General features: G+C 38.0%; 1 long non-coding RNA gene across 1 annotated transcript in view; it reads left to right on the top strand.

Annotated features, from left to right (window-relative positions):
* LOC123277734 (uncharacterized) overlaps nt 1–24,355 on the top strand; it is a 62,534-nt gene extending 38,179 nt beyond the window's left edge. Inside the window, exon 3 of the long non-coding RNA XR_011494754.1 lies at nt 23,138–24,355. This is a non-coding gene — a long non-coding RNA (uncharacterized lncRNA). The remainder of the gene's footprint in view (nt 1–23,137) is intronic.
* Nucleotides 24,356–25,805: the final 1,450 nt, after the last annotated feature.

The following is a 25,805-nucleotide window of genomic DNA, read 5'->3' as shown; positions in this document are numbered from 1 at the left end:
GACTTTTTAATTTTTGCTCATCAAATGAGTATGAAATGCAGTTTATTGAGTTTTGAATTGCTCTGATTACTAATGCTGTTGAGTATCTTTTGTACATTCATATCCTTTGTCTATTTCTCTAATCAATTTTTGTCTTTTTCCTATTCATTTTAAGGATTTATATACAGATCTTGCATATTAAGTTTTTGTTAATTATGTGTGTCGAAAATACTTTCTCCCAGCCCTGTAGATTGCATTTTAACTGTTTATGGTGTCTTTTATTGGACAGAACTTCTAAAAATTTAATGTCCAACTTATTAATCTTCTTTATGGTTTGTGGTTTTTTTCTGTCCTACTAAATGGATCTATTCCTACCTGGAAATCTCTAAGTATCTCCTCTATTTTTCCTAAATGTTTTAAACATTTACTTTTTATATTTGGGTCTGTCATTTTCTTTTCAATTTACTAAAAATTTTTTTTTATTGTGGTAACATTGCTTTATAACATTATATAAATTTCAGGTATGCATCATTATATTTCAATTTCTGTGTAGATTACATCATGTTCACCACCTGGAGACTAATTACAATCCATCACCACACACATGTGCCTAATTACCCCTTTCACCCTCCTCTCTCCCCCATTCCCCTCTGGTAACCGCCAATCCAATCTCTGTCTCTATGTGTTTGTTTGTTGTTGTTTTTATCTTCTATATGTGAAGGAGATCATACGGTATTTGACTTCCTTCCTCTGACATTTTTCGCTTAGCATAATACCCTGAAAGTCCATCCATGTTGTTACGAATGGCCAGATTTCATTGTTTCTTATGGCTGAGTAGTATTCCATTGTGTATATATACCACATCTTCTTTATCCATTTATCCCTGGATGGGCACCTAGGTTGCTTCCAAGTCTTGGCTATTATGAATAATGCTGCGATGAACATAGGGGTGCATATATCTTTGTGCATTCATGTTTTTGTGTTCTTTGGATAAATGCCCAGCAGTGGAATAGCTGGATCATAAGGTAGTTCTATTCTTAATTTTTTGAGGAATCTCCATACTGTTTTCCATAATGGCTGCACCAGTTTGCATTCCCACCAGCAGTGTATGGGAGTTCCCTTTTTTCCACATCCCCTCCAACACTTATTTCCTGTCTTGTTAATGATAGTCATTCTGACAGGCGTAAGGTGATATCTTATTGTAGTTTTGATTTGCATTTCCCTGATAATTAATGATGTTGAACATCTTTTCACGTTGCCTGTTCGTTATCTGTATATCTTCTTTGGAGAAATGTCTGTTCTGATCTTTTGCCCATTTTTTAATTGGGTTGTTACTTTTTTTGTTGTTGAGATGTAATGAGTTCTTTACATATTTTGTATATTACACCCTTATCAGATATGTGCTTTACAAATATCTTCTCCCAATTGTTAGGTTGTCTTTTCATTTTGTTGATTGTTTCCTTTGCTGTGCAGAAGCTTTTTAGTTTGATGTATCCCATTTGTTTATTTTTTCTGTTGTTTTGCTTGCCCAGTCAGACATGGTACTTGAGGATATGCTGCTAAGATTGATGTTGAAGAGAGTACTGCCTATGGTTTCTTCTAGAAGTTTCATGGTTTCAGGCTTTACATTCAAGTCTTTAATCCATTTTGAGTTAATTTTTGTGTATGGTGTAAGATAATGGTATACTTTCATTCTTTTGCATGTGGCTGTCCAGTTTTCCCAACACCGTTTATTGAATAGACTTTTCTTTCTCCATTATATGTTCTTGGCTCCCTTGTCAAAAATTAGCTGTCTGTAGATGTGTGGGTTTATTTCTGGGCTCTCCATTCTGTTACATTGATCTGTGTGTCTGTTTTTGTGGAAGTATGATACCTCTAGCTTTGTTCTTTTTTCTCAGGATTCCTTTGGCTATTGGGAGTCTTTTGTTGTTCCATATACATTTTAGGATTCTTTGTTCTATTTCTGTGAAAAATGTCATTGGAGCTTTGACAGGGATTGCATTGAATCTGTAGATTGCTTTAGGAAGCATGGACATTTTAACTTTGTTCATTCTTCTAGTCCAAGAGCATGGAATATCTTCCTACTTCTTTGTGTCTTTTTCAATTTCTTTCAACAATGCTTTATAGTTTTCGGTGATTAGAACTTTCATCTCTTTGGTTAAATTTATTCCTGAGTATTTCATTCTTTTTGGTAATTAATAATAGGATTGTATTCTTAATTTCTCTTTCTGCTACTTTGTTACTGGTGTATAGAAATGCAGCTGATTTTTGTATGTTGAGTTTGTATCCTGCAACTTTATGGTATTCATTTATTATTTCTAAAGGTTTTTTGGTGGATTCTTTAGGGTTTTCTATATATAAAATCATGTTGTATGCAAATAGTGACAGTTTCATTTCTTCCTTTCAAATTTGGATCCCTTTTATTCCTTTTTCTTGCCTGATTGCTCTGGCAGGACTTCCAATACTATGTTAAATAAGAGTGGCAGAACAGGCATCCTTGTCTGGTTCTTGTTCTTAGAGGGATAGCTTTCAGTTTTTCTCCATTGAGTATGATATTAGCTGTGGGTTTGTAATATATGGACTTTATTATGTTGAGGTACTTTCCTTCTATACTCATTTTATTCAAAGTTTTTATCATAAATGGGTGTTGTATCTTGTCAAAGGCTTTCTCTGCATCTATTGAGATGATCATGTGGTCTTTACTTTTCATTTTGTTAAGGTGGTGCATCATGTTGATTGATTTGTGGATATTGAATCATGCCTGCATTCCTGGAGTAAATCTCACTTGATCATGGTGTATGATCTTTTTAATATATTGTTTATTCAATTTGCTAGTATTTTGTTGAGGATTTTTACATCTATGTTCATCAGTGATATTGGCCTGTAATTTTGGTTTTTCTTTGTGATGTCCTTATCTGGTTTTGTTATCAGGGTAATATTGGCTTTGTAGAATGAATTAGGAAGTTTCCCTCCTCTTCAATTTTTTGAAAGAGTTTGAGAAGGACAGGTATTAAGTCTTCTTTGAATGTTTGATAGAATTCACCAGGGAAGCCATCTGGTCCTGGACATTTATTTTTTGGGAGGTTTTTGAATACTGTTCAATCTCTTTACTGGTGATTGTTCTATTCAAATTCTCTGTTTCTTCTTGATTCTGTTTTGGAAGGTTTTATGATTCTAAGAAGTTATCCATTTCTTCTAGATTATCCAGTTTGTTGGTGTCTAGCTTTTCATAGTATTCTTTTATAACCTTTTGTATTTCTGAGGTGTCTGTTGTAATGTTTCCTCTTTCATTTCTGATTTTATTCATTTGAGCCTTCTCTTTCCTTTCTTCTTTTTTCCAGCTCACTGTGTCGTCTACTCTGCCTTTGATTCCCTCTAGTAAATTTTTCATTTCCAATATTATATTCTTCATTTCTGATTGGTTCTTTTTTTATATTTTCCAATTCTTTGTTGAAGTTCTCATTGAGTTCATCCATTCTTCTACCAAGATGAGTGAGCATCCTTATGACTTCTAGTTTGTACTCTTTGTCAGGTAGATTTCTTATCTCTGTTTTATTTAGTTCCTTTTCTGGGGTTTTGTCTTGTTCCTTTGTCTCCTCATTTTGCCTCTTTCCCTATGCTTACATGTATGTATTAGGTAGGTCAGCTACGTATACTAATCTTGGAGAGGTGGCCTTATGTAGGAGATGCTTTGTGAGGCTCAGCAGTGTGCTTCCTTCTCGTCACCAGTTCCAAACGTTCCAGGAGTGTCCCCACTGTGGGCTACATGTGTTCTTCTGTTGTGGCAGGGTTGCTCTTGCTGCAGGTGCCTGTGGAGGCTAAGTTGTCCCCCTCGCCAGCTGGTTGTAATGCTCAGCTGTGTGTGGCTGCTATGGATCCTTCAATCACTTTATCAAGTGTGGGGACCCCCAGTACAGTTGGCTGCAAGGTCTAAAAGCACCTTCCTGTTTCAGTTTTTCTGTTAAGTGAATAGGCCCCCAGCATTGCTGGTTGCTAGTCTCAGTGTCTTACACTTGTTGTAGGCCTCTGCCTGCAAGGCTGTTGTCAGCTCTCTCAAGATTGCAGCTGAGGGAGGCTGGCCCCAGGAATGGGAGCACCCAATTGTTTCAGACTTTGGAAGGTGGGGCCAATCCTCTATGTGGCTGTTTCAGAAGCACAAGTCTGCTGCAGCTGACAAGCTCCACCACCCACAGGGCCACACACCCTGTTGACACAGTCCTGCCCTGTGCGCATGCTCCAACCCACTGAAGCGGACCCAGTCACCCCACTGCAGAGGCTCTACACACTCCACCAATGCAAGCCTGCTCCTCATGCATGCCCTTCCCTACGAGGCAGACCTGCTCACCCAGCTGCCGAGGGTCCAGGCACCTCACCTATGCTGGCTCAAAAGTTGCCTGAGGGCTTGCTGTTGAGTGGGGTCAATCCCTAGGTGGGGCTGTCTGCCCTTGCTGAGCTGGATTAAACCAGTGATCTAGTGGGTGGGCAGAACCCCTGGGATAACAGGACAGGGGAAGAACTCCAACGTTATCTGCTGGCATCTGTGTCAGTACGCCTGTACTAAATTACAATAATGTCTGCCACCAATGTCTCAGTCCCTGGAGAGATCTCACCTCTCACTGAAATGCATAGAGCCTATCAAATGAGCCTCTTTTCACTAAAGGACTGTGTACCTTTCTTTCTAGTGATTTTAGGATGCTTTCTGAAATGGGTGAATTTGTGTGTGGGCCCTTTAAGAGCAGGCTTTTTTCTTGCTTATGTCTATAGCTTTTCTGGGAGTATTCCCCATTGTAGTTAGTAGTCAGCAAAACCAGATATTATGACACTCATCTCACTTGTGCTGCATCCAAAAACTGCTTATTGTGGTAACTCTCCCCAGCTCAGATCTCCCACTCCTCCAGGGAAGGCTTCATATCTTATGATTGCTCCCAGCCGGCTGTGAGGCACTGCAGCTTGAAGGTGACTTTTTTCTCTCCAGAAAGGAATTTTTTTTTTTTTTAAATAAAGAATTTTTTTCCCAGGGAAGATTGGCCCTGAGCTAACATCTGCCCCAGTCCTCCTCTTTTTGCTGAGGAAGACTGGCCTTGAGCCAACATCCATGCCTATCTTCCTCCACTTTTTATATGTGGGACAGCTACCACAGCATGGCCTGCCAAGCAGTGTCATGTCTGCACCCAGGATCTGAACTGGCAAACCCCAGGCTGCCGAAGTGGAACGTGTGAACATAACCGCTGCACCACCGGGCTGGCCCCCAAATTTCTGCCTCTTCCACCTCAGTCAGCACTCTCCCTTGTTGTGGGGATTCTTTTTATCTAGTTTTCATTCTCTCTTATGGGTAATTGTTCCAAGTGTAGTGGTAAATTTGTTATGTCCATAAGAGGAGGCAGAGCCTGCCTATGCCACCATCTTGACACTGTCTCTCAATTTATTTTTGATATGATGTGAAGTAGGGATCTATCTTTTTTTCCTACCTGGACAACTTACTGTTCTTAACTATGTTTTCTGAAGAGTTAATCTTTCTCCTCTGATTTGTAACTCCATATCAGACATAAGAACATTTCTATATATGTGTGGGTCAATTCTGGTCTCTTTTTTATATTCCTCTCTTCTATTTGTCTAGCCTTATGTCAAAATGATGCTATCTTAATTTATATAACTTTATTCTAAACTCTAATATATTGCAGAATAAGTCTCTACACCTTATTTTTCGAAGTTATTTCAATGGTTCTTGGTTCTTTACTCTTCCCTTTAAATTGTAGGATCAGTTTTTCAAGTTCCTCAAAAATACTCTTTGGGATTTTGATGGAATTAATTTTTGGTAAAATTAACATCTTTATAATTTTGTCTTTCTATTCATGACCGTATTCCATCTCCACTTATTTAAGTCTTTTTTTGTCTTTTCATAAAGTTTTATAATTTTATCCATAAATACAGTTGGTGATCATAATTCATGGATTGCATATTTGTGAATTTACCTACATCCTAAAATTTGTTTGTAACCCCCAACTCAATACTCACTGTGGTTTTTTGGAAACTCATGAACACGTGTAGAGTGGTGAAAAATTTGAGTTGCCTGACATACATGGATGTTCCTAGCTGAGTTCCAGCAGGTGAGGTTTGCCTTCTTGTTGCAATTCTCATATTGTAAACGGACGTGTCCTTTTCACAGTTCATTTAGTGCCATGTTTTTCACATTTTTGTGCTTTTTTCTGGTTGATTTTATTATTTAAAATGGCCTCCAAGCATGGTGATGAAGGACTATCCAGTGTTCCTAAGTGCAAGAAGGCTGTGCTGTGCCTTACAGAAGAAAATACATGTGTTAGATAAGCTTTGTTCAGGCGTGAGTTATAGTGCTGTTGGCTGTGAGTTTAGTGTGAATAAATCAGCAATCTATATTAAATGAGGTTTTTTTTAAACAGAAACACACATGACACAAGGTTATATATTGATGAGTTGGTGAAAATGTCACAGATACTGGCAGGACCCTAACCCTGTATTTCTCCTTGGAGCAATGGCTCAGTATTTGCTACCTGAGTGTTTGTGGCAACTTTATAGAGCATAATTATGACAAATAATGAGAATCAATTTTATCCTGAACATTTTGTATTATATTTGCTTTAAGGTACCTTGAAGTGTGTGTAATTGTGAATAGTATCTGTTTTTGCGTTACATTTTCTGACTTGTTTTTACTGATGTAGAGTATTTTGGGATGCTGATCTTATGTCCCATCTTTGTCATTTTACTAGCTGTGTGATCCTTGGCAAGTTTATTAGTTTTCTGGGGCTGCCCTAACAAAGTACCATAAACTGGGTGGCTTGAAACAACAGAAATTTATTGTCTTGCAGTTCTAGAGGCTAAAAGTCTGAATTCAGGTGTTGGCAGCTCCTGATGGCTGCCAGCAATCCTTGGCATTCCTTGGGTTGTAGTTGCATAACTCCAATCTCCGACTATGTTGTCACATGGGATTCTCCCTGTGTGTGTCTCTGTCCGAATTTCTGTCTTCTTATAAGGGCATCAGTCATATTGGATTAGGGCCCACCCTAACGACCTCCTCTTAACTTGATTACATCTGCAGAGATCTGATTTTCAATAAGGTTGTATTCACAGGTACCAGGGGTTAGGGCCTCAACATATCTTTCGGGGAGCACAATTCAACCTATAACACTAAGTTATTTTACCTTTCTATACATTAGTTTTTTTTTTTTGGAAATAGTCATTGTATCATTCTCAAGGGGCTATTGTGAGTATTAGATTAGTTAATATTATTAGTTAATAACATACAGAAAGTACCTAGAAATGTTCCTGACCCACAGTGAGAATTCAATATGTGTTAACCAGTCAAATTACTTTTATCCAATGACTTTGCTGAACTCTGTTATTGCTTTCAATAGTTTGCCTGTCTTATCTTGAATATAAGCTATAGGTAATCTCATTGTATGGAAAAGGCAACTTTGTCTTTACTAATTTCTACATATTTTATTTTACTTTCATACCTTATTATTGTAAGACCTCCAGGAGAATATCGACCAGAAGCAGTAATAGTAGGATAGTGGGCATCTTGTTTTGTTTGTGATTTAAATGGGAATTATTTCATAATTTTATCATTAAATATGATGACTGCTATTGGTTTACGTTGATGTCATTTCTCAGGTTAAGAAAGTTTATTTCTAGTCATAAGTTTTAAAGTGTTTTTAAAATTAAATTTCTTCTTTAAAGGCAAAATCTAACCCTGCACTTCTTTTTTTTTTGAAGATTGACACCTGAGCTAACAACTGTTGCCAATCTTCTTCTTTTTTTCTGCCCAAATCCTCCCAGTACATAGTTGTGTATTTTACTTGTGGGTGAATTAAACTTTAAATGAGTATTAAATACTTTTTTCTGCATTTCCTAAGATAGTTATGTTTTTTTCTCCAATATCAAACCCCAAAGGATAGGAATCAGCAGCAAATGAAAGTTCAGGCAATGGGTTAGGAGGTGAGTTGAAACTAGTTGGAATCATACCAGATTGAGAACAAAGGAAGAAACCCAAATTACATTCAAATGGCTATTTGCTTTTGTTGTTTTGCATATGCAAAATATATGGATATGGAAGACTAGGTTAAAGTTGGTAATAATAATAATAACATGATCAATAACAGTTAACATTAACACCCCCCACCAAATCCTCCCAACACAATAGAAATAAAAGGGCGTACATTTTCTTTTGTGGTTTACAAAGTACAGTTATTTTGTGAGCTTGAATAAAGTGCCAGCATAGAAAAAAACCTGAAATAATGAAGGGAAAGTGTCCACAGCACTTTGACCAAGGAGGCAGTATAATTCCAGCTTCATGCTTAGTCACGAAATCATCCCAAATAGCTTGTTGAAATTCAGTCTGTAATATGGTGTAGATTCTCCAACGGGGAGACTCCTCCCAACTGCTCAGGCTCTGTTTGAGTCATTCTCTGTTTGAGGCCTGGTCATTTTCTTTTCCCTTTCTTTCTTATAATCAAATAATTTTTATTATTATTTGAAAGTTTCTGGCACGGGGATGGATCATCTTTTTGGGATATGGATAAGGTAAAAACCTGGCTCAAACCCATATAAAAACTACCAAAACCTGTTTGTGATGGATGTTTGGACAGGCTTTGCAGCTGAAGTCCCTCTTTAGATGACAGCTGGCTCCTGGCCTGGACCTTTGCACTCTCTTCTGTTGATCCCGTATGCGAGTAATCTCTGTTCTGAGCAGGTGCCTCCTGACTGCAAATCTTCAGAGTGAGAAAAGCAAAGGGGAAGCCAGGAGCTGATGGCACCGGAGTCCTCTCAGGCTTTCTTTGGAGCGAGGAAAACTCAGTGTTGTTTACTTCTTTACTTTGGAGCTGTTAGTCTTAGTTGCTGGCAGCAGAGTTATTCCTCACTGGAGGCTGTCAGGGCACAATCCAAAGGCCATTTGCGCATGTTTCTGGGCAGCTTTGGGATCTGCTTCACTAAATCCCAGTGGAAAAAAAGAACGTTTCTACCTGCACAACAACTTGTTTTTCAAGTTCTGAAAATGATCTGCAAAAAAGTAAATGTTCAGTAAAAGTTATAAACTATAAGGAAACTTTCTTCCTTCCCGCCTTTCCTCTCTCCTTTCTTCTTCCTTCCTCTTTCCTGCCAGCACACATTTGTTGAGTATCCATTATATATGTCAGAGACAGATGATGAGCACAAAATACTTAGCGAAATTTCTAGTATACAATAGGCACTCAATAAGTGATTACTGTCCCCAGTGAGATCAATGCAAGTTTGGGTGCCATTTGTTATCACATGCAGAAAACACCTTACCAAGGGGAGGCTTCATCTTGATGCCTTTCTCTGGGCAGAAGCTGATGTTTGTATAGCACAGTCCATTGCCTGGAAAAATGACAACTAAACAACTACGGCAACCATGAATGTACACTAAATTCAATTTCTAATGACATTTCTATGGGGTAGTGAAACAAAATCTGTCTGAAAACCTTGATTCAAACATGGAGCTAATGGGGAAATGTGGCAATAGACAATTTGAAGAGTGTGTAAAAGGTTAATGGGTTACTCTTTAAATAACATATGTAAGGAATTTTTTCCCATTTTGAGGACAGCTTTTTCTAAGTTCTCACACAACTTTCTTTTCATAATGGGTGGGCTGCCTTTCTCAGCTGCATACTGTCATTCCTAAACAATCCTAGAGCTAGAAATTTTAAGTGCTGTCACCCAAAATTGCTAAACAGAACTTACTCTTTAATTTGTCTGTCACTCTTTCTGTCACTCCCCTGGCACTTTATGGTGAGGCATTGGTTCACCTGTCATATCTTGAGCTCCTTTACAGTAAAAAGAGAGGACCCAGCTTTACTCTTTGATGGCCAGAGAGGTCACCCACAGCTGCCCAGGGCTATTTTGATCTAAAACTTTGGGGGTGAATCCTGCTGACAAAGTGCAAGTAAAGTAACAAATTCTTACTCTTTCACCTAAAAACTATCAATAAGTAGCAAAGACTGGAAAATGGAGAAGCAAAGGATGGCGACAGATTCAGAATCTGGTCATCCCAGCCCTTTATTATGACTATAGTTTAAGCAAATGACTTGCTGTAGGGCCACGCTCAGCAATGCTGCATAGAGGCAGGCAAGCAGCTGCATATGGATTTCTTAGCAGAAGATGTAAAGAGCTTGTACAAATCAATGAGTAAGAGAGGCCACTAAATGGCTAATTATTCTACTTGACTTCCACCTATTAGGTTTATCTAACTGGGGGAAACCATTGGAGGAGAATAATTTACTCTGTTGGCCAGCCTTTTTCTTACCTCCTGAGCATGGAATTTCTGAGGGCAGCCTGTTGGTTTAATGATGGGGGTTTTGCTTGGACTCCACATTTCAGGTTAAATGCTCCATTAGGTGCCACTAAAGGATGTTACATGTTCCAGAAGAGAAGGAGAGGATGCAATGTGAATGTTCTGTGTCACACAGTCAAGGGTATGTAATAGGGTCCCAAGAAGAGTCATGGTAAATTTCAGTTTAGTCTGTGCCCTCCTGCCCCAAATCCTCTCTGATTATTGAAGGAAGTCCTTGGGTAAGGGTAGGGGTAAAGCAAGAGGATCTCCTGTACTTCAATGTTATGACATTATCTCTTCCTGCTCCCAAACCAGGGTGCTAGGCTTAGGAATGACAGCACCATCACCTGACATGTTGCCGTAGCTGTGCGCCCATGCCAGCTCCTTGGCCCCGTTGAAGTAGAGGTGTGCCTTCCTCTCCCCTGTCGGCCCGGTACTAGGCCACAGAGCACATTCGGCTTGTGTGCTCTGTGTCTACCGGAGACTTTCAGATGCAGGGCTTTGTTCTATGTGCTCTTCATGACAGGGTTCTTGTATCTGTGATTTTGGCTTTGGACCCAGGGGAAGGGCTGGGGTGCAGGGTTAGGACCATCCTGCCAGTCTTCACCATGCTGTTCTAAAACCCTCCTCTTCTCTAGGCCCTGTCCTAGAGCTGGAACTTAGTCTGACCCCTGTGCCTCCTTGACCCTCCATCCACACTGTCCTCTTCTCCACTGAGCTCACAGCCTTCATTTCGGGGGCGGAGGGGTGACAAGGTTGATCTCCAGTCTCCCTGCCCATCAGATGGAGCCCCAGACGAGTCTGATTTTATAGTCAGTGCATCTCTTAGGCCTTTGTTCTAGAACCTCTGCAACAATAATGGCCACTATATATTTTTTAGCTTTTTAAATGAATAACTCGATTTTTAAAGCAAAATTGTTCACGGAAATAATATTAGGAGAAGTTCGGGGACGTAAAACATTTTCAATCTTCCATCTACAGATGATTTCATTTTTTCCTTAGCATATGGTGAAGTTTTGGAAATGTGAGCAGGGTGACTTTTTTGGGGTCTTTAATGAAAGAATCAACAGTTGGAGAGTACGTACATACCTCTGTGAAAGTGATTTTCTGGACAACTCAGTAGAAGTCGGCACCATTAATTTTATGTTAGTCTTCTCGTGGAGAAATGTTCTATAACAGCAGGTGATTCCTACAGCTCAGCTTACATTTGCTCCCTGATGCAGGGCCCCATCCATCTCCCACCCTCTCTCCCACATGAGGAGCTAATATTTTTCTGACTGGCTTCATTTCTCTCTTCCTCTTCGAGTTTGAGTTAAAGTCCATTTTGGGAACTTGTGCCTATATTTTAAAAAATTTTATTGATGAGAGGCTCTGCTTTAATCTATAATTAATGAGTCAGAACTCTCTGTCCAAGATGCTTTTTAAGCACCACACAAAGTGCTTTAATTTATATACTAAAGTCTTCATTTTGTTCTTAAACCTTTTGGACTCGCGTGGTACATTTATCAAGTATGATTCTGTAAGTTCTTAAATGGGCAATGTGCAGCTTGGGCTTAATAGATAACATTAATAAACTAACACTTAATAACAACACTAAAAAGCCACTTCCATCTGGATTTGCTGGCAATAAAAAGAGACATTACAGAACTTTGGGAATTTGATTAAGGCGCCAAATGCTAATCTTAGATTACAAAATTGTGGAGTCTAACTATTTAGGAAAACAAAGCAACCAAGAACAGGCTTTTGGTAAAAGCTTTGCACTGTGGATGAATAATTAATGTGTTAAATGTACTTTGTAATAAACTGTATCATAATGGATTACTTTTGATAGCTAAATTGGCAATGATACTCCAGCATGGCTTCACTGACCCAACCTTTCAATTTTACTCGGTAGATTTATTGGGTTAAACTACAATGAACCTATTATAGGTCTATTTTAATTTGTTTAGAAATCATAATTAATTTAAAAATATTGATGGAGACTGCAAAAATTATATAAAAATTGGCAAAGTTACCAAAACAAATAACAAGACAAGGTCTTTAAAAGAGAACGTGGCAGAATCTACTTTTAAGGTAACTAAGCTGCATTCAGTAGGGAAAAAACATTTCAAAAGAACCAATTAACGTTTACATTCAAGAAAATGTTGAAATTAGTGATATATGGTTATTATATATGGATAATAAAGATGAAATATTCATGTTAGGTGGTTTAAAAATAGTCAAATGTTTTAGAAATAAAATAGCAATAAATTATAATTTACATCAACTTTGAAATCAAAACTTAGAAGTAGATATAAGAATTAAAGATCTAGATGATTGAGAAAATATCCTGTTTTGTGATGTTTTTGAGTCTGAAATTCTCAACATTTTTTCAGAAATTGAATATAAATCCCATCAGAATGCCTCAGAACACAAGGAGAATGGCAACCGAAATAGACTATCTCTTAGAAAAGTGAATTTTATCTCCTCAATCTTTGCCTCAACCTTAAGGAAATTGCATTTATTTCTGTTTTCATACAGCACTCCATTTTCAGAAGAGGATATTCAAGGGTCATGCTGGAGTAAAAGTACAGAGTTACTGCAAAATACATAATTCATCACTTGTTTTGAGAGTCCCTTAATTCCTACTCCCAAGTAACAATAATCTCACTCACATAAAGAACTTTGTCTTGTGAAGGGTTTTCGCTTTTCAATGTTATGATGCTGTTCACTATTTTAAGAAAAGAAGCTCATATTAAATAATATATTTTTTGTGATCATATATACATAGATTAAGTGAAAAAAATACGCCGCTGATAACAACGGTGATTTCTGTGGAAGGAATAAAGATTGGGGTCTTCATCAAAGGGGACTTTAGCCTACAAAGCACTTTCACACATATTTTTTCATTTATCCTTAAAACAACCTTGTAAACACTTGTAAACTGAAGTTTGTATAGGAGGCTCCTTTACATTCATCTCATAAATAGTTGAGAACCCACTATATTTCAGCTACTTGGGATATATCAGTGAATAAAGTCCCTGAGCTCATAGAGCTGACACTCTGGTAAGGAGTACGGACAATAAATAATAGTTGCAAAAAGTGAGTAGATTACATATGAAGGTAGAAGGTGCTAATTGATATAGAAAAGAAAAAGAAAAGCTTTGAAAGAGGTGAGGGATTATCCATGGGGATATTTGAGTGAAGGGCTTTCTAAGACAAGAGACCTGTCAATACGAAGATCCTAAGGCAGGAGCGTGGCTGCTGTGGTTGGAGCAGAGTGAAGAAGAGAGTCAGACAGACAACGCAAATCATTGTAAGGTCTGTGGTTCTTCCTTCAAGGGAAATGGGGAGCCATTGAAGGATTTTCAGCAGATGAGTGATACAATCTCACTTGGGTTTTAAAAGTTCCACCTAGCTGTTGTGTTGAGATACAGTGTGAAGGACAAACGTATCAGGAAGCCCTGTAAGAGGCTCAGGCAGTGATCCAGGAGTGGGGTGTGGTGAGAAATGGACAAAATTTGAGCATATTTTGAAGGAATCCCTAATAGGATTCCCTGAGAGATTGGAGGAGGGTAAGAGAGAATGACATGTGAAGAAGGACTCCAGGGTTCTTTGGCCTGAGCACCTGGAAGAATGGAGGTGCCGTCACCTGAAATGGGGGAAAGGCTGCAGGCAGAGCAGGTTTTGGGGGGAAGGTGGGAATTCAGAGGTGGACGTGTCACGTCTGATATGTCTATAAGTATATTTAGGTCAACTGTCAAGCAGAAAATTAGACATATGAATCTAGCATTTAGGAGAGAAATCTGGAGTGGATATATGCATTTGGGAATTGTCAGTATGTTAATGATATTTAAAGCCCTGAGATGGGTGGCGCTGCCAAGCCAGTGAGGGTGGAGAGAGATGAGAGCACCAAGGACCCAGCCTCTCTTCATGCCACGAGTGTTAAACACATACTTAGAGAAATAAGAGAAAGTGCTGTGAAAGAAAATCTCCTGGGACTCTGAGGTATGAGGTGGTCAGGGTGAGCCTCCTGCAGAAAGTGGCACTTTCAAGGAGACTTGAAGGATGATTAGGAAGGAGTTAGCCTGGAAAAGGGAGGAGAGGTTGGGTGAAGAGAGCCAGGGCGGAATGATGGCACGAGCAGGTGACCCGGAGCCGGACTGGACCTGGCGTGCTTGCTGAAGAACACGGGTGAGCGTGGCAAGAACTTTGTGTGTGGAGCTGGGGGCGGGTGACATGAAATGAGGTTGAAGAGGAAGGGAGGGCCAGATTAAGCCAGGGGCTGCAGGCCATGTGAGGATTTTGAATTTATGAGCAATGGGAAGCCATTCAAAAATGCTAAGAAAAGCACACCCGGTGGCACAGTGGTTAAGTTTGCATGCTCTGCTTTGGTGGCCCAGGGTTTGAGGGTTTGGATCCCAGATACAGATGTACATACCGCTCGTCAAGCCATGCTGTGGCAGCATCCTGCATACAAAAATAGAGGAAGATTGGCACAGATGTTAGCTCAAGGACAATCTTCCTGAAGGAAAAAGAGGGAGATTGGCAACAGATGTTACCTTAGGGACAATCTTCCTCACCAGAAAAAAAAAAAAAGCTAAGAAGAAAAAGAGTATGAAACAAAGGATTAAAATCCTTTAGCTAGAAAGAAGTTAATAATAAAGTGTTTCAAGAACAGTGTAACAGAAGTTTCTGCTTAAAATGTACGTAGAAGACACGGGAGAAAGCAGGATGAATGACAAAGTTGCAAAACAGGCTTTTGACGCTACGATTTAAAGCAAAACAAGGTAAGATTGTGAATAATATTTAACATTACACTCATTTTATTAAAGAAAAAAATTGAAAACCACAAAAGCTAGAGAGGAATAACAGAAACTGGGTATGGTGTTCCTGGTGGTGTGGCCCTCAGATTGAGTTGTGAAAGTCATTTCAAATTGGAAAGAAGAACAGAACCAGGCATGTAAAATAATGAGTGATAGGGAAAAGACCAGGAGCTGGTCCCCTTATATAACGTTAGATCTGGTGTTATATAATATCAGGTCCTCTGTTACAATGTTAGAACAGGTCATGGTTAATGAGTGGTGACAAGTTGTTTTTTATCTACCCTGAGACTCCAAAAAGAAAGCCTCTACCAAGGATTTTGGAGAGGCAGGAGGAACACTTTTTTGACATTATAATACATTGCAATGAGTTTTGTGGGCTTGCCTTTTCTGAAAGTCTTTAGAAGATGGACAGACCAGAGGTTGACAATGTTTAAACGAGTAACCATGGTGAATCTTAGTGGGTTTTGCTGGTTGGACTTAATGATTGTAATTGCCCCAAACTAGGAAACCATTCCAGGAGGCCCGGAGTGATGAGAGTTAGCAAAAATGAGGGTTAGAAGAAGTGATATGTGGACGTTTGCAGTATTTTGCAGGAAGAGTTACCTGGGGCCATGACGGGTAGCCGCAAAAACAATGACGTGTCATTCAGGGAGTTGTGTGGGCTCTCCTCACACAACATACATTTAAATCTACAAGGCAGATTCTCGTCTGCTTGGGAAGGTACACAAGAGGGGAAGGACGCGATTTTTCTAGCCCCATGTTTTTGTGAATAGAATGGACAGCTAATCCTGAATCCAAGGGAATATCCTAAAAACCTTTTAATAAATCTAAGATTTCTTGACAACCAAATCCTAAATAATCTTAGAGAAATGTCTTAAAGAAATGTCACATTAGCTCCTTCATTCAATCAAAAAATGGTAATTGAGCTCCTTGTTTGTGCCAGGAACAGTGCTAAATGCTTGATTGGTCCCTATCCTTACAGAGTTTACTCTAGTAGGGAAGACACATAATAAACAAGGAAATGAACAAATCTGATTTGTCCTGTGAAAGTAACACACCAGGTGGGGAGGTGAAAGTACTAGACTGGGCTGGGGCTGGGGAGCCTTCTGAGATAAGGAGTTTGGGAAGATTTCTCTGAGGAGGTGACATCTGAGCTGAGACCTAAGAATGAGAAGCTTCCAGTCTGAGGCACTAGATCATCCCGTCACATGCCCTGTGCTGGGTCAAGTGTCTTCAATTTAATTCTGTTCTTTCCAAAAATCCTTAAGTGGCGAAGCCTTTATGTCAGTTTACAACTTTTAGAAAGCCTAATAATCCTGCCACTTAAGTTATAGCTTCCATTTACTTACAGGCATAATCTTTTATCAGCATCTATTTGCAACTATTTTAATGCAATGTAAGCTTGATACGTACCCCACTATCATTCCCAGTATAGGCTTAATAGGAAAAGAATCATTTGCTAAATAGAAGGTTCACAAACAATTTGCACATTCAACTGTAGGGGGAGTGAATATTCATAATAGGAAAAATCCTCCTGCATAAAGCGACTCTAATGGTTACTGGGGATTCAGAAACTTGGAAATAGCATCAAAATATAAATACTGGTGTATTACCAAGATTGCATATTATTCTGTATTATTAAATCATAAAAATCTCAACTTTTACCGCAATCAGGTTTTGAATGCTTAACATTCTCATGCCATTTAACTAGAACACATTTTTCTGGATACAAATGGATATATTAATTTCCATAAAAGCGTTATCTTTTTTACAGTATATTTAATTCAGATCCAGTTTCTATTTCCACTAAAATAATTGCTTATAATACACAGACACGATTTTATATGACTAATTAGAACAGTGTATGGGAAAAAATAGGTTTGCAGGTAATATTGAAATTAAATATGTTAATCTGTACCTCTGTGTGCACATTTTATATGAGCTTTAATTTGCCAAATAAATTATAGTTCTGTGTTTATAAGGTGCCCTTGAAAGAGTGTCCTATTTTTGAGCACTAATACCATGGGGAAACAAATATACAAAGATTTTAGCTATAGGCTACACTTGCATAAATTAAGGCAGAAGCCGTTGGTTGGTAAAGAGAGTTGTGGTATCCTTAGTTTTTTAAACACTCTGAATTGTTAACACAATTTTTTTTAGTATGGTTACTAATATTAAGATAATAAATAATATTTAGTTTCAATATTGCACCCTTCAGCCAGGGCATAAATTCATTTTGAGTGCTGTGTTGAATTAATGTATAATAAACGTACTGCAGTTTGCTATCAGGAATTCTCGATGAAATGCAGGCAGGCAGTTCTTTGCTTATGCATTAGCACTGCAAGTCTTGCTCTGTTTAATTTTAGCTATTTATAAAATTGCTCCACTGACAGTCCTCTTTATTTTAATGCGATTGTTTTAAGGTTAACCAGAAATGGTACCGTGTGTTTCTTGAAGGAGGTTATGAGTGCTGATGTAGGAATATGGTCCTTAACAAAAATTCAGGACACCTAGTTGCCTAATTGGGTGAATTGTGGTGTTCCCTGTGGGGCAGGGCCTGCAAAGTCACTGTGTGTACCAGGAGCGGCTGAGTGTCTCAGAGGGAGTTGATCACAGAGGACTTGTGAAAACAATGTTGCTCATGGAAATAGAATCTGATAGCAGCAGCAGCAACTGCCACCTACTTCTGAAACAAATGACAACTGTATTTAAATGTTGTTTATTATTGTCTAATACGTTGTTTCCTTTTTATAATGTTTATTTAAGTAACAACTCACAGGACTTTGGGCTTAAAAGTGGCTCTAGGTCTTGAATCCTGACAAAGGAGTACAGCAAAGTCCCAGATAGTATCCAGATTTGCCACTAAAGGAAGTAGCAAGAAAGCCTTTGAAAAGGAAAAAGCTAGAATTGCTCTGTATCAGTCAGCCTGGGCTACAACAACGAAATATCACAGATCAGGGGGCTTCAACAACAGAAATTTATTTTCTCACAGTTCTGGGGGCTAAAAGTCCAAAATTAGGCCAGCATGGTCAGGTTCTGGTGAGAGCTCTCTTCCCGGTTTGCAGATGGCCGCCATCTTGCTGTGTCCTCACTAGGAGAGAGAGTGGGCCAGCTCTGGTGTCTCTTCTTATAAGGACACTAACACGACTGGGTCGGAGCTCCACCCTTATGGCCTCGTTTAGCCTTAAATACTTCCATAAAGGCCCCATCTCCAAATATAGTCACATTGTGGGGTAGGGTTTCTGCATACGAATTTTGAGGGGACACAATTCAGTCCATAGCATACTCTAAACTGTTTAATATGGTTTTTAGATAGATATTCATAATGCTTTTTGGTGTCAAGGACCCCTTTCATAGTTTGGTAAAGCCTGTGGACTCCCTCTCAGAATAAAGTTTTTATTTATTATTTTTATTTATGTATTTATTTATTTTGTGGCTTAAACCAACACAAATTTATGATCTTACGGTTCTGGGATCAAGAAGTCCAAAATTGGTTGCCCTGGGCCAAAACTAGGTATTGGCAGGCCATCCACTCTCTGGAGGCTCCAAAGGACGATCTATTTCTTGCCTTTTTCATTTTCTGTGGCCACTTCCTCCATCTTCAAGGTCACCTCTCCAATCTGTGCTTCTGTTGTCATGTGGGCGTCTTCTCTTCTGTCGTCAAATCTCCCTCTACCTCCCTCACACAGGGACACTTGTAATAACATTTAGCACCCACTGGGATAATCCAGGATAATCTGTCCACCTCAAGATCATTAACTTAATCACATCTGTAAAGACCTTTTGCCATTTAAGGTAACATTCACAGGTTCCAAGGATTAGGGTGTGAGTATAAGGTTTTTAAATGCATAAGGTAAATTACATAGGGTTTCAAAGGAAACCAATTGTATGGAAGGGCAGTTAGCAAAATTTTGAAACATTGTGATCTAGAAATGTGAGTTTCTTTATTAACACATTAAACAATATGCTCTAGTAGTTTGTCTAAGAACTACCACAATTTGGATGGAGTGATGGGTAAAAAAGATATTTTGAAATATTTGCAGTAACTGAATATAATTTGAAAATGTTTGTGATTTTTGTTAATGACAAAATCACAGGTAACTGCTAATACTATTGTGATTGGTTCCTGGCATTCATAATGGAAGGAAATGCAAGATTTTAATGAGAGGTTATGAAAATAAAAGTATAATTTTTGTTTTTATGCATATTCAAAGACTTTCTTAATTCTATTTATGGACCACAAGTTTAGAACCCCTGGATAAGTCACTTTTTAAAGGTTTATTTGCAATTTTAAAATCCGTTTTTATATTAGCAATGTTTTTGATCATAAAATATATGTCAGCTATTATTATACTTAATAACAAAAAATTATTCATAGTTTTTGTTACAATGGAAATTGGTTTTAAAGAGTATTTTAAAAGTTGTGGGTTTCAGCTGAGGTTGAATGGACTTCTAATTGGTGTAAGATAATGTCAAAATGGTAAAATTTTATAATAAGCAACTCCACTTATAAAAGGAATTATTACAATATGAGAATCCATTTTTAAATTCACTTGCCAAATACAGACATACTTCGTTTTTGTAACTGACTGATTTAGGAAAGCTATATATTTTGGGGGCATTGCTAAAATTCCCATCAAAGAAAAAATAAATCTGGGCTCCCTCCATATGAAATAGTACATCTATGATTTTATCTCACAGTAGTTTCTGAGCTTGGTCCTTTCAGAAAAAGAAAATATATAACCAAAAAGCAAAACTATTTTCCTTACTGGAGACAAAAGACTGCTTCTCAAATAAGCCACCCTAAAGGAGGGAGTGTCTTCAGGAAACATGGCTGAAATGTTGAGAAGGTCGACTTGAGTAAAAGCTTGAAGACGCCTTTGGGGGTTAAACTCTGGACAAAGAATTTGGGGTGCATTTTAAAATGTTTAAATAGTCAGCCTATCTTAAAGGGTAGAAGGCTTGCTGACCTGAATCAGTTGAGAAATGCTTTAATCTCAGAGGCATACCTGCACTGCTGTTTCCTTCAGTACAAGTACTAAGATGGGATATGTAACAAGAAAAGCAACCAGGCCTATTCAGGCAAGTTTGAGGACATAAGCTCTTTTCAGTGAAATGAGCATTTAACATTTGTGTCTTCCTGGTCTGTGTTCCTGTCTCTGGATTCCATGAAAAAGATTTGGTTTCCTTATTTGGATCTATCTTTTTAGATATTTCGTCATCAAATAGAAGAACCCATAGTTATAATAATGAGGATTTGCGTAGCACCCAAAACTTTCTTAAGAAACATATCTTTATTGTATTTGCTGATCAGATGATAAAATCGAGACTCCAGAGGTTTAGTGGCTTATCCAAGGATGTTGTTGTACAGAACTGAGATGTTGCAGTGTTAGGATAGAACTTAAGTTTTATGTCCAAATGCAACATTCTTTTTGCTAAACTCTGTGGCCTTATTTAAAACCATCCTGAGGAATGGACAGTGCCTCACAAGAAATCACATTTCAGTAAATATTCAAGAAATCTATTTATTGAATATTTAGTCAATAAATATTGATTAAATGGCTACAATGTGACAGGTAATGTGCTAGGCACCAACATTACAGTCGTGAACAAAACAGACATGGTCTCTGTCCACGTGAAGTTTACCATCAAGTTGGGGTGTGTGAAATATGTAATTATTGGAAGATGTGATGATCTAAGAGTGCTATCGGAGTCTGTAGGAGGTGCTAGGTTTTTTTTTTAATTACAGGTCAATATCTGAGCACATTGAGTTATAGTCTTTGTAGTGTCCTCTACATTGCATATTCACATACCTTGTCATTTAGAATATGAGTTTTGGAGTCTTTCTGCCTGGGTTTGAAACCTTGCTCCCTCATGTACTTGCTGTGTGATCTTGGCCAAGAGTCTTAACTTCCTTGTCCCTCAGCTTTTTCATTTGTAAAATGTGATAGCAATAGTACCTACTTCAAAGAGTTATTGTGGAGACATCATGAGATAATCTAAAATGCATAGAATGATGCCTGATATACAGTAAGTGTTCAATAAACGGTAGCTGATATGATGGCTATTGTTCATTCTTTCCTTAGTGTGTGACAAATGTTTTCTTGTCCTGGGTTAATGCCCACAATTAATACTTGCTAATACTGATGCCACCTGCCACCCTGTCCAGGCCCTGATGTTTTGACTTCAAAGTGAAGTGTCTTTGCAAGTCTTATATCAATGTGATCTGGTCCATTTCATAAAGCTCTACCCAATATCCCGGTTAAGACTCAGCTTTTCACCTTTAGTCTTAAAGGGAGCAGCGATGGGCCTCATATCTTTGTTGAAATTCTGCAATATGCAATTTGAAGTTAGATTGACCTTCAAGCTGACAAAGTAAAATAAACAGTTTTATAAATGAAAATGGCTAATCTGAAATAGATCACAGCTAAGAACTTCATTTTTTATTCATTCTCTTCATACAAGGTTGATATCATACAAGTGAACATCTAATATTGTACTTCATTGTGGGGCTCACTGAAGACGCAGTTAGAGGAAATTAAGGACACGATGAACTGGCAGAAATCAGAGAATATGTCTGTACTCCCTTATTTCAGAGAGTTATTATTTTTAAATGTAGGTATGCCTGATTTTAAAAAAAAGTAGTTACTAAAATTTTACTGTTGGATTCTTTTTCTTTTGAGCAGTTCTGGTTTCCTAGAAATCAAGAAACTGACAGTCTTAACTGTTTTTATATACGGCAGAGCATCACATACTTCAAGAAAACTGCGTGAAGGCACATAAGACTGGTTGCTTCAAACTCATATCTCTTAAAGAGTACTCTTAAAGAGTACTTAAAGAGTAGCAATTTCAATTTTTTTCAGGAAATAAAATCTATTAACAGCCCAAATATTTACCAGAGAAAATATAGTGAAAGAAAAAATAAAATTTTGCAATAGCATGGGAAATAAATCACAGAATCTGAACAGCTCTTCACACTCGCCTGACAGCTAAGTCTAGTGCCTTTGCACAAAGGAGGAGCTTTAAGACTGGTCTAAGGGCCTGCTGCGGTGATTTGCTGAGCAATCTGGGTGACTCATCCTTGTTCTGGTTCTGCAGCTCAAGTTCAGTCAAGATGGTGGACCAGGCTGTGTTAGCGGGGAACAGCTGAGAGTGATAAATAAGCCCTGTGCTCACGCCTGACTAGACTGTACTGAACTGAGTAGTCAGATTATATATGGTACATCACCGAGATTCATGGTCCAGAGGAGGTGGTCCCCTGCACATTCCAGGGCAGCCTCTGTCTCTGTGCAAATCCTTACACACACATACACACTTACACACATACACACACATGCATATACACATAAAGCTGAGCTTGTAGGAGGGCAGCTGGACTTTCCAAAGGTCTAATAAGACCTTCTCACACACATATGTTATCATTTTGGTTCTTGATTTTTGGATTCACAAGCTTACAACTCCACCTGACCTGGGAAACATTATTTATCTCTTTGTACTAATATTCTTCTGCATATCTTAGAAAAGTAACTCTTCTTGATTTACCTAAGTGGTGCCCATATCTAGTCTTTTGATCAAGCTGAACACATGAACATTTTTGATATGTTAGTTTTATGACTTTACTTATAACACTTGATTAATAAAATTTTATTGAATTGAATTATACATAGCTTAAGGTAAAATATGTTATGAAAAATGATGCAGTATCTAAATTCAGCACTGTTAAAAGTATATCTAACTAAATTAAATCCAAAAATGCATGACAATGAAAAAATAGGGGAAAATTCTAGAAATGATATCTAATATAAAGATGTATTCAGTTAGTGACCTAAATTTATATCTAAAAGTCCGACTTTCTTTTATACTCTTAGCATTCTTGAAACACTGGGTTCCTATGAGGTGCTGTTTTTTCCTTTCACTTTTTGTGTTAACTTTCCAAAAGGGAGACAACCAAAATATCCTCGTTGATTTAAATCTCTCCAGAGATACCCAGTACCACTGATCGTCTCTTCCCTCTGATTCTCCTCTGCAGAAATTCAGTGTCCAGATGTTTCAGAATCCAGATGGCCTATGAATCCTCTATCACCCAGAAAGGAGGAAAATGTGCATGAAAGCGGAAGATTGAAAAGAAAAAAAATAATTTAGGTGATGTAATGGCAGCATACTGGGCTTAAGGAAAAGCTTCCCCTCCTAAAGCAGCAACTTAATAAAATGCATGTTACAGTCTCTATCAGCAAGCCAGATTTTCAGCCTTGCCTCTTTTTTCCATCACCATTAAGAGGCTTGCAGAGATCCACACTGTTTAAAGGGCAGACAGCATGGAAGAACTATCATGTACAATTTAAAGTAGCAGCTAAAATTGGAATGGTCACAAGAAAGCCTGTTTCTTTGCAATTAAATTGACAAGCTGTCTATGATTACCCTAGGGAACTTGGCAGCTGAGTGATAAAAAGACTGCAGAGTGTTGAAAGGTCTAACGCAACTTACTAGGTGGACAAAGACCACATCTGCTTAATATACTGATTGGGAGAGTTGTGGAATGTACTTGGCTAAATTAGCCGAGGAGGGATACTAATGATCCTTCTTCCTCTCTAAGACCCTCTGCTCAGAAGCTATTTTAGAAATTACCCACAAATTTTTGGAAGCGTGCATTAAAAAATACTTTGGTGGAATACCTGATGTTATTTAGCATCCACGTACTGCTACAAATCACCAGAAGAATTGAGCAGAAATTTAGAAAGAAATAATAATAAAAAACATCTTCCACCAAATGTTTATGAAGTTTATAAATACTTGATATAAAAACTGGGTACCCAAGAGAAGATTTATAGTGATATCAACAACCAAAGAGCTGAAAGCACATGGATGATTTAATGCAAAATATTAGGCAAGAATTACATGATATTTTCATCATTGGGAGTCCTTTGAGAAGAGCAAAGCTGAAACTTAGGTTATAAAGGAGAAGACACTAATTTGAAAAGATACATACACCCCTGTGTTCACTGCAGTATTATTCACAATAGCCAAGATATGGAAGCAAACTTAATGCCCCTCAACTGATGAATGGATAAGGAAAATGTGGTAAAAAAGAAAAAGATACTGCCATTTGCGACAACAGGGATGGACTTTGAGGGTATTATGCTAAGTGAAATAAGTCAGAGGGAGAGAGACTATTACCATATGATTTCATACATTGTAGAAGATAAACCAACAAACCAACAAACACATAGATAGAGAGAACAAATTGGTGGTTACCAGAGAGGAAGGGGGCAGGGGGAGGGTGAAAGGGGTAAAGGGCACATATGTATGGTGATGGATGGCAACTAGACTTTTGGTGGTGAACATGATGTAGTCTATACAGAAGTCAAAATATAATCATGTACACTTGAAATTTATATAATGTTATAAACCAATGTTTACCTCAATAAAACAAAATAAAAATTAAATAAATAAAGGAAAAACGATAACTAGATTTTGGGTGGTAGCAATTTGTGAAGACTGACACACCCATTTCAGCAATGTCATCTTAATTTTAGTTACTTCATTCCTTAAAAGGGCAAATGCATATAAAAATGTAAAGGTTTCTTCTGATATATTTCATAGGTATTAATAACACTGTACACTAAATGAATGAATGATGACAATGGCTACTTGCCTTTCTGTTCTTTCTGAAGGCTGAGTACCCATTTACTATAGCAAACCTGGAAAATGATTTGTGACTATTTCCGAAGTAGCTTATCCTAAATAGGATGGCTGAAGCAGAAGTGCATTATATACCACCTTGGAACTCACTTCAAAACCAGAGATTTTCCAATTAGCTGGCCAACGGTGGCTGGTCTTTGAGACCGTGTGGTACTTCAACAAAGTTATTCCAAGCTCAAAGTCATTCAGATGCTCAGCATCAGATAAAAACTCCTCAATAGGATGTTTGGATTAATGAAACAATAATATATTAGTATAGCACGTCACATTTTACAAAGTGATTTTACATTCAAAGTCACCTTTTTTCCCCCATTAACAACCCTGCAGGGTAGATTTTGCTGCCCCCACTTTAAGAAGAAGGAAAGGAAGCCCAGAAAGGTTAAGTGAGTGACTTGCCTAAGGTCACACAGTAATTGGCAGAGACAAGTTTCTTTGTGCTGCAATCAAAGGAAGACTGAGAGCAGAGTCTAACGTGGAGCATAGCATGAGATGTTTAGAAAAAGTCCTTCATTTGCAAAACCTAAGTCAACACATTTGTGTAAATTGAACATTCAAACTTCCCTTTTGGGATAACTGGATGAGATGATACACGTTGGTTGATGCCTTCAGCCAGACTCCTAAGAATGCGAATCTAATTATTGAGGAAAAAACACTTGTATTCTTTCCTCCCCTCATGTTGAAGGTTATATACACTTATGTACTCCTTACTTGCTTTTTCTAAGAAAATGTGCAATGTGGTAAGAGGGCTGCTATAACATTACTTTTTCCAAATGTCCCCACTGCTACCAGCTAGTACAATGCCTTTAAAAAAGTAGGGTGGAATAAATGCTTTTTGATGCTAATTATGATTTCTGACAGATAGCAACCAAATCTTGCTCCGAAAAATAGTTTTAGATTCATCCAACTCTTGATTGTCCATGGAAAGAGGTACTAGGAATAGCAGGGATAACTGAAATCCACAAACACAAACCTCATTTTACAAATAGTTTCAATCTCCT

The sequence above is a fragment of the Equus asinus genome, chromosome 16 (genome assembly GCF_041296235.1).
Source record: "Equus asinus isolate D_3611 breed Donkey chromosome 16, EquAss-T2T_v2, whole genome shotgun sequence".
Classification (NCBI taxonomy): Eukaryota; Metazoa; Chordata; class Mammalia; order Perissodactyla; family Equidae; genus Equus; species Equus asinus.
This window is presented reverse-complemented; position numbering and strand designations above follow the sequence as displayed.